At 43.9% G+C, this 8,294-nt stretch overlaps 1 long non-coding RNA gene across 1 annotated transcript; it reads right to left on the minus strand.

Annotated features, from left to right (window-relative positions):
* Window positions 1-2,977: 2,977 nt before the first annotated feature.
* LOC115086074 lies at window positions 2,978-6,876 on the minus strand. Its single transcript, XR_003855058.1, has 4 exons — window positions 6,768-6,876; window positions 5,871-5,919; window positions 3,625-4,209; window positions 2,978-3,203 (listed from the first exon to the last, which is right to left on the minus strand). It is a non-coding gene; the product is annotated as an uncharacterized LOC115086074 (long non-coding RNA).
* Between the last annotated feature and the right edge of the window lie 1,418 nt (window positions 6,877-8,294).

Consider the following 8,294-nt stretch of genomic DNA (forward strand, 5'->3'; position numbering starts at 1 on the left):
CCCTCCGAGGCCGCTCCGATTTCGGAGCGGCCTCGGAGGGAACGGAGGTAGGCTGCGCGGCTCGGTGCGCGCTGGCTACACGAAATCGGTAGCCTTGCGCGCGCCGATCCAGGATTTTAGCAGATACCCACGGCTACGCGCGTATCTACTAAAATCCAGCGTACTTTTGTTTGCGCCTGATGCGCCAACAAAAGTACGCTAAGGCGCGCTTTTTGAAAATCTACCCCTATGCGCATGACCGGGCCTTGCATGCGCTGCACTCATTTTCAAAGGGGCCTGGCCACACGCGAAACCCCTGTTACACGCAGAAGTGCTGGGCCCAGAGAAAGGGATGGTTTGGGGCGGGGCGGGGCTGGAGGCGGCCAGTACAATGGCTATTTGCTACTGTGCCAGGGAAGCACGCGCCGGCAGTCAGCTAGTACGCACAAGTTGCTTCTGCTCCAACGGATCAGTAAGCAAAAAAATAAAAAAAATAAAAGGTAAGCGAAAGGGTTTAGTGGGTGGGGAGGAGAGGGAAAGAGGGAGGGAGTATGTGTAGGGGGCTGGGAAGTTCCCTCCCAGTCCGCTCCTTAATTGAAGCGGACTGGGAGGGAACTGAGAGAGGCCCGATCTCTTCGCCACGCGTACTTTTATAAAATTAGCCCCCCCCCCCCCGCATGTGCCACCTGCATATGCGTGCCAGATTATAAAATCCGGTGTGCATGTGCGCGTCGCCTATGGATTTTATAACATGCGCAGGCACATGGACGCGTGCATGCACCTTTTAAAATCTACCCCAAAATGAGGCAGTATTAAGAGTTTCCTCATGATTTTTTTTTTATTCATCTCCAAAACAAACCAGGCTGCACTCCAGGAAAATAAATCTCTGCATAAAAGATCTTCTTAATTAAAATCTCTGTCAAACTCGAGGTAGTTCCTTAATAAGCAGGTATCGCTCAAAAGGATTTCCCTCCGTAAATGTACTGAGTGAGGGAGTAGGCCTCACGCTAAAAGAACAAACTCTAGGAGCTTCTCTGTCATCAAAGTCCGAACTCAAATGCCACACCTCCTTTTGCTCTAGTCCTTGCTTAGAAAAACAAATGGTCCACCCACTCAAGCAGCCTCTGGAGGAGGAGCTGTCTGTGGTATTCCTTGTAGCTGGTTTGTGAGATACTAGGGACATCTAGTGTCTAACCCAGAGATGTGCCACAATAGAATACCAAAACTTGGTAGCTAGCTGTATCTTTAAACATTTTTGTATGATATTTCTGCTTTTAACGTGGTTGCAAAAGGAATATTTCTATTTCTGTGTTGTGAGTTTGCAGTATAAGAAATATATGGGGACTAGTGTGCAAGAGATGCATCAATTAAAAGTAGTCTGGAGGTTAGGCCCGACAGGAGGTTAGGACACCCGAGTCAAGTCCTCACTAGGCATTTGACTGACCGTACAACCTTGGGCTAGCAATCTTCCCATGCCTCAGTTCATTCAACATTATTTGAATCCTAAAAATAATAATTTAGAGATTGTTATTAAAAAAAATTAGCTGAGCTCCCAAGTTAAATGCCGATTTTCAGCCAAACGTATGGGGTCATTTTCCAACTCGCATTCAGGTGTTTTTCGCATGCGAAACCCGCCTTAACACATGCGAAAAGCACCATAACACATGGTGCGATGCTAATTTTTTTAAGGGGAGGGATTGGGGAGGAGGCGGGGGCAGGAATTTTGTAAAAGTGGGCTGGCTTCGCAAAGCCATAATACATGATATCGCACAGTTTTAATGCCGAAAATAACTACACTTTTTCATTAGTGTTAAGTTGTGTGATGTGCCCATAATGCAGTTTGCAATTTTTTTGCAAATTCCATTTTTAGGCTGAGAGAGAGAGAGAGAGAGGGAGAGAGAGAGAGAGCACCTCTGGGGTGGCATAAGCAGTTATTTATGCTACTATAGGAGTCTACCTAGTAATCGATGTGAGGTTTAGGTAGTAGTGTAGGATTAGGGGCCACTTTTACATACAGAGTGAGATGTACAAACAGAACAGTGCACTCTTGTGAAGATTTGCTGTCCTTCGGAGTGAGGAAACTCACACAATGATGAGATTTGTACAATGTTCTCTCAACCTAGCTACTCCGAAGGACAGCAAATCTTCACAAGAGAGCACTGTTCTGTTCGTACGTCTCACTCTGCATGTACAAGTGGCCCCTAATCCTACACTACTACCTAAACCTCACCTCGAGTTACTAGGTGGCTCTCCTATAGTACTGCTACAAGGGCATTGTAGATAAGTTGTCTCTCTCATTTATAAAGAAGCAATTTTGAATTTTTGGAAAATAAAATAAGAAAAAAAGTTCTAAAAAGGACCAATGATTAAACATGTCCCATAAACGGTGAAAAAATATTGTAACCGGGGGATGTTATGAAGGTCCACCTTATATTGTAATGTGTTAAGATTAGAGTGAAATTAAAATGATATGAACAACGTCTTTACTACACAAAATCAATTCATAATAGTAGCAATAAGGGCAATAATGGTGCTCTATTTCCACTCCTCCTCACCTGTTATCTTAGGAAGCCGCTCACTAAAATCAGTGGGGCGGTCTTTTCTCCAGCTGATTGCAAACCATGCCAGGATCCTGTTTTCTATTCAGAACTTTCCAGGAACTGCACTGAAATTTCACCCTACTGCTCAGTCTGCAGATAAAAATGGGGACATTCAACTCACTTTTTCAGCGTTATAAAGGGAATCTAGAATTAGAAAGAGCGCTGAATACTAATAAATTGCAAGGAAATCACAAGAGGCTGCTTAATTGTTCTAATAGAGAAGCAAGGATGGGAGCTGCATTCTCCTCCTAATGGTTTATATGGTTGTTTTCATTCTGGCAGAAGCAGTCGCATAGTTGGCTTCTTTTAACTGGCACTCATTATAACATGCAATAACTTGTTGATCTGTCTAAAAGCAAACAGCTTTATGGTTTGTTGCACATGCTTTATTTATTGAGATTTTTGTTCACATTCCAGTTTGGAGAAAAACAAGTTTTTATTTAAACCCCCAGTGCCTGGATTTAAGTGTGCGCCATTCATCGCAGATAAAAGCTGCATTTTCTCTAAAGGGGCTGCGCTTCTCATTCAAAGGGAAGTCCGGCCTTCTGGGATTTGCAGATGTTACTGAAGACCTGCATCTGACAAGTTATCCATTGCTTGGAGTCTTAGGAGGTAGGGCAATTTCTAAGTGCAATAAATAAATGAATACATAGACATTTTTAAGGGCACCATTCAAAGCTATAGAAAGCTCAAAACACTGAATCAGTTGTTTTAATGGTGGGGAGGGCAATATTTTGAAAATTGTCCACCCTCTATGCAGAGGCATTCCCAGGAGTGGGTTAGGTGAGGGAAGGCAAAAAAGTGCATAGCTTTACATTTTCAAAACTACGTGCATTATTTTATCCATAAAAAAGTACCCACAGAGCTCTGACTTGGGTTTGGGGAGCAAGATGGTGTCACAAACGAGTATGCAACCAAGACCTACTGCACGCAATTCTACTTCTTCATCAGTATGCTAAGGAAAGAGAGGCTGCATTCATATCCCTCTGTTGCCGTGGCCGGAGCCTTGTGCCACAGATGATCAATGAGTTTGTTTCCCATGTACCTGAAAGTTTGGAGGGGAGAATGCCCCGCTTCTAGCTGGGTAGAGGAGCTATATATGGAGAAGATTTCCCTCAGTTCCTCTTCAAAGCCTTCATTGCCAGGCAGGAAGCATAGTTCATATTTGGTGCAGAGCCCAAAGCTGTCTGACATGCGCATCAGTTTCTGTGGGGAGGGAGCCATTCTTGATCTGGTTCCTCAGATGTCATGGTCTGGCATGCTGGATCCGGGTATTCCCCCAGCAGGAGTGGTACAGAATTCTACGGTAGAGTAGGGCAGGATCTTCTGCCTGGCCGGCCACCTCCCCCTTTAGTTCAGCCCACATGTTCTGGTGGCCAGCAGGACTTCTCTGACCAGGTGCATGTCAGGCTCTAGTCGGGGCAAGCAGTATTCAAGCAAGGTCGGTGTCCATGTAGAAGTCAGAACAGGTGTAAATCAAATAGGGTCAGACTCCAGGCAGATGTCGGGACAGGCGGAGATCAAACAGAGGCAGAGTCCAGGCAAAGGTCAAGGCAGATGGAGAACAGCAAAGCAAGGGAAGAAGTCAGGCTTGGTGATATCAACAGAAGATCAGTCTGAGGGAGGCTGACTGGGAGGCAAGGCAAGAGAAGTCAAAACAGGACAGGGAAAACAAGGCTAGGCATAGAGGCAAGGCTGGGCAGAGCAGGAGCATGAGGAAAAAGACAGGAATGGGTATAAAACACATAGACAGGAAAAAGGTAAAACAAGGGCTAAACTGGAACAGAGGTGCAAGGCAGGTTACAGACAAGCTAGATAAGCCTCCAGGAAGCCTGGACAAGACAAGAAACACAAAAACAGGATAAGCCACTGAGAGGTCTAGACAAGACACAAGAACAAGGCAAGGAAAGGCATGGACACTGGAAGACCTAGACAGGGCACAGGAGAACTACTGGGAAGCCCATAGAAACAGGAGGGCCATTGGGAGGCCCACAAGAAATCAGACAAAAAAACAGACAGGCAAGGAACTCAAGAACAAACAAAGCATGAAGGCCTAAGCAAGCCACACTGGGAGCACTGACAAGGCAGAGTTACATGGACAGACTAGGCCACTGGGAGACCTAGACCCACAGGCAAGAAGGGCCTCTGGAAGACCAAAAGGAAGCAGGGAGGCCCAAGCAAGAGAAGACAGGGACAGGACTGGAACACAAGAACAGGGCAAAGTTCACACAGACACAGGCAAACAGGAACCAATGGCAAAACAAGAAAGGCCTCAGGAGGCCCAGACAAGAACTAGGGAAATGAACAAATGAACAGGGACAAGACAGGACCAGAAAAGAAGTTCTAAACAGGCCACACTGGGAACAAGGCAAGGCTAGAAGGCTGCTATGGCCACACAGAAACAAGATCAAGCACAGTGGGACCACTGAGAGGAGAGGATCACTTTGCTGGTGGATGAAGAGGATTGGTAAGTATTGGTTTGTAAAATGTTAGAACTTAAAAAGTTGTGGAGAGAGATAAACTATTGGGGTATATTCTTTAGTGTATGTGTGTTTGTTTGTTATAAAAATCTAGACATAAGGCAGGAAAAGCTTAGTTTATGTATGTTCGATATAAAGATCTATCCATAAGATAGGAAAAGCTTAGTCTGTATGTGTTTGTTATAAAAATCTAGTCATAAAGTAGGAAAAGTTTAGACTGTGTGTGTTTGTCTTTCCCGCCCTCCTACCTCAGCTGATCCTTTGATTTATAGGCAAGAGACAATTTCACATTAAATATCAATTAGCCTATTATCTATAACACAGGATTTCCCCAGGTTAACTATCCTGTTGCAGGTGACTACCAGATTAATTGGTGAATATACCAATAAATTTAAAGGACTCTAATTGTACACATTCCTACTCTCAAAGCAACCTAAACTTAACTAGGAGCTCAACAATAATTAAGATGAAGGCAGTGGTCCAGCAGCAAAATGGGGTCCTTCCAGTCTTTTGCATTGAGTGTCACACGTGGTATGATTTTTTACCCACCAGTGAGAAGTTTTATGTATGTACCCAGTGCAAAGAGTTCCTGGCTCTCAGAGATTGAGTCTAATCTCTGGAGGCTAGAGTGGTAGACCTGGAAGAGCTGAGACAGACATCAATTTTATCCAGTATATCTTCCTATTTCCCAGCTAACCCCCCAAATGTTGAGTCTAGACTTTATTTGGGCAGCCTGGGTGAGGCTTGATTCTTCCTTTAGTAAGTGCTCTTCAGATATTAATTCTCTTGTTTTATGTATGAACATACTTACACATCATCAGGAGTCCTGCAGTCAGGAAATCAAGGGGAAGCTAGAAGTCCTGAAGCAAAATGTTAAAGATATGAGTCAGGATAATGCTGCCTTGGTTCATGACAAGAAGCTCTTGCATCAGAAGGTAGAACAACTGGAAAATTTCATGAGGTACCTGAATCTCAGATTATTTTAACTTATTTAACATACCTTTTTTTTTTACTTTATTGAATTTTCAAAACACTAAACAAGATAATTTTTATATAAGAAAGCACAGCGAATCATATAAAATATACAAAGAAATAAAATCAAGAAAGAAAAACTTTTGTTAATAAGATCAGCTATTATTCAGTCCACAATTGGGGGAGAGATTTAAAGAAGAAAACGTAGGAAACTACACGACTATCTCTTTTATTGCCCAAACTGGTTGAAATATTCATTTTCCAAGAATTTTTCCAACTGAATTGGATCAAAAATATATTTAATAACTTGCATTTTCACTACACACTTACATGGAAATTTTAATTAAAAAGTTGCACCAAGAGCAGTTACGCTTCGTGTTTTGTTTTGTTTTTTTTGTTTGTTTTTTTAAAGAAACATTTTTCTTCTATACTGCATTTCCTTTACAACATTAAGAAATACAGCAATTTTGTACCCAAAAAATTACATCTTTAAGGCAAAAAAGCAATCTTAACATCACTTGTTTATTAGAGTTGTGTACAAAAGTCACTAGATTTTACAGATTTCACTGAATTAACAATTGTGTCCACAGTACTTCAAGTGTAACAACTGCAGACTTCGCTGGCAAAAATATTATGAGTTGCTTATGACCTGATAGGGATAGTTGAAATCAACTCCTCTAATGCAAGGAATTCCCCATGATGGAGAGGAAAAAGGAATAGAAGCACAAGCCCTTACCATTCTACTCCCAGTTCCAGCTTCAGTCAGAAAATCCACCTGCAGGGGAGGTGCTGGACCATTAGGACTTAGGAGACAGCAGCCTCTTTAGGAACAGAAGTATTTCCAGGGCCGGCGGAACCACTAGGCGAGCTAGGCCTGTGCCTAGGGCGCCGAGACTTAGGGGGCGCCGCGGCAGGCAGCAGAATTTTGAAAGGGCAAAAAGTGCCCTTTCAAAATTCTGCCAGCCTTCGACTCGCCTAGATGGAGACCAAGCTTTGAGATTTAGGGGGCGCCGCGGCAGGCAGCCAGCTCCCGACTCGCCCTGCCGCCCCGCCAGTGTCACCCTCCCGACACCCCCTAGTGGTCCAGCGGAGGTCCCGGGAGCGATCTGCCACTCCCGGGGCCTCCGCTGCCACTAAGCAAAATGGCGCCAGTGACCTTTAGCCCCTACCATGTGACAGGGGCTGAAGGGCACCGGCGCCATTTTGCTTAGTGGCAGCCGAGGCCCCGGGAGTGGCAGATCGCTCCCGGGCCCTCCGTTCGACCACCAGGGGGGGCGTCGGGAGGGTGGCACTGGGGGGGAGGCAGGGAGAGTCGGGGGCTGGCTGCCTGCCGCGGCGCCCCTTAAGTCTCGGCGGCTGGTCTCCGGCTGCACCGATCTTCCTTTCTTCGGCCACGTGATCAGCTGGACCAGCTGCGCGGATCTTCTTTCTGTGTGTGTGTGTGTGTGTATGTGATGTGTATGTGAGAAAGGAATCTGCCAGTTTAAAAAAATGAAGTGTGATAATACATATACCTCAACTTTTGTGTTGATTTTGTTGAAAAGTTGGATGAAAGATGAAATTACTAAATTTTAAGAATCCCTCTGCTGGAAAATAAAATTTAACAAAGTGGGTAGAGACAAATACTAAAGTAAAAAAAAAAAATTAAAGTATTTAAAATGTTCATCTCAACAAAATCACAAATTTAAGATACTGATGCCAGGTGGGGTTTTTTTTTTTAAAGCATAATTTAAGCATGAAGACTAGAATAGTTCCAATCTGAAACAGTTTTGCTTTTTTTTTTTTTTTTTTTTTTTTAAGCCTTTAGAAAATGTATATTTTTAAATGACTAAGACTGGAGTCTTCCCATTTAAAAGGGAAGCTGACTAAGGATGTCTTTCTGTTCCATATCTCCCACATGAATAATCATACGACTGATAGTTTGAAGAAACACACTTGCTTTATTGCCTGAAAGCATAAAACAAGAGATGGTGTAGGTGGCTGTCCCTTGGGAGGACAGAACCTGAAGGAAGGGTGTCATTTCGCCTTCTGATAGGAATGTGGTTTTCTTATTTAATGGTTGGGAGCATCACTTTCACTTTTAGTAAAAGTGAAAAATGCTATAAGTCTGAAAGCAAGGTGCTTCTGTGAGTGTAATGTGTATGTGAGACAGGGAGAGTGGTTCTGTATGTGTGTGGTGTATATGTGAGTCAGGGAGGGTGCTTGTGTGTGTCAGTGTGTGTGTGCGAGAGAGATGGAGCATGTTTTTGGCTGGCTTGTGGCT

This window comes from Rhinatrema bivittatum, chromosome 2 (genome assembly GCF_901001135.1).
Source record: "Rhinatrema bivittatum chromosome 2, aRhiBiv1.1, whole genome shotgun sequence".
Classification (NCBI taxonomy): Eukaryota; Metazoa; Chordata; class Amphibia; order Gymnophiona; family Rhinatrematidae; genus Rhinatrema; species Rhinatrema bivittatum.